Consider the following 1,559-nt stretch of genomic DNA (forward strand, 5'->3'; position numbering starts at 1 on the left):
ATATAGTAGAGCATTATGAAATACATTTCTTGCTAATGCTTTCATCTTGTACATAATTTGCAGAATTAGTCGAAAGAATAACCCGGAAACTTCGACTTGGGCCATCAAGCACTCCGAGTGGATAGATTTGTGGAATCAAAGAGTGGCCCTAGTGGAGAAGGAAAGAAGACAACATAGTGATTCAGTATACGAAGAGCATCTGAAGTGGCTTGCGGGACGTTACCGGTTGAAGCTAAAGTCCGGTTGGAACCGTTCGGAATTGGAAGAGTTGGATCGTGAGAGCGGGTATATGGACTTCAATGTACAAACAAGAGACAACGAAGGGACACAACTTGACTATGCACAACTACACGACCGAGTGGTATGCTCCACACAATTAGAACCTACTTCGAGTGCATTTAAATGTACTTCAAAGATAATTTTCGTGATCTTCATTTTACAGGGCATGGAGTTATTGCATTGTGTTAACGAGGCTGGTGTAGCACTTGGTGAAGATGAGGGAAGTGGATCATCTGAGAAATCTCTTAGGAAAACAATGAAGGTATATGTTACCTCTATTCAAAAACCTCCATCTTTGCACACTTTTGACTTACTCTAGTATTGCATCTTTGTTATGTTGCAGAGTTTCGTGAGTCGATTCCACAAGATGGCAGCTATGCTCTCTTGCCATGGAAGTAAAGCCGTCCTCACGGCTGGAGCTTCTACTAGCCGGGACAATAGACGTCGTTGTCGTCTTGTCTTGCAACAGGAACAACAAGAGGAGAAACTGTAAGAAGAGCCAGAGCAAGAGGAGGCGCAGCAAGATGAAGAGGAGTACAATCAAGACGAAGAGGAGGTGCTTGGGATGTCCCAAATGGATGATGCGTCTGAGCCATCACAGCCCACACAACGCACGCCGCGCAACAAAAGAGGAAGGAAGAAGTGAATTAGTTAATACTAGATTCTCGCGAACTTTGTTATGTTTGATTCGTGAACTTTGTTATGTTTGATTCGTGAACTTTAGAAGTGGCGTGAACTTTGCTACCCGGACTTGTGTTTAATTTGCACTTATGGAGTGCACTTTGCTACCTTCATGTTACCTTATTGCTGTCATCCTGGAAATATTGCTTAGTTTTGCTGTCATTTTTGCTGTTATGCTTAGTTTTGCTGCCATCCTTACATTTTGCTGTTATGTTGAAGTTTCTGTACAGGCTAGACGCCATGGTCTCTGGCGTTTTGCCCCTAGACGCCAGGAACCTTGGCGTCCTGGTATGCAGATGAGCCACAGCAATTCCACCTTTCTGGATATGGCCAAAACATAGATCCACGACAAATCCCAAATTAGAACAAACTTTTTGGAAATTCATAAATAAACGGTCTCAAATTCGTGACATATAACATAACTTAGATCCACGACATAAGCATTACATAGTTCAACTGACATACACAGTACAAACTTTAACGGACATAGTTCAAATGACATACAACATCACTTAGTTCCATGACATAGAACATCACATAGTTCAACCCCTCGAGTTCTTCTTGCGTGAATTCTCTTTCTTATTTTTGTTCTGTGAATT

The 1,559-nt window shown here is 42.0% G+C and overlaps 1 long non-coding RNA gene across 1 annotated transcript; it reads left to right on the forward strand.

Moving 5' to 3' along the window:
- The first annotated feature begins 310 nt into the window (after positions 1–310).
- On the forward strand, positions 311–705 carry LOC119337483. The gene is made up of 3 exons (XR_005163349.1): positions 311–361; positions 443–541; positions 623–705. It is a non-coding gene; the product is annotated as an uncharacterized LOC119337483 (long non-coding RNA).
- Positions 706–1,559: the final 854 nt, after the last annotated feature.

Source organism: Triticum dicoccoides, chromosome 7B, assembly GCF_002162155.2.
Source record: "Triticum dicoccoides isolate Atlit2015 ecotype Zavitan chromosome 7B, WEW_v2.0, whole genome shotgun sequence".
Lineage (NCBI taxonomy): Eukaryota > Viridiplantae > Streptophyta > Magnoliopsida > Poales > Poaceae > Triticum > Triticum dicoccoides.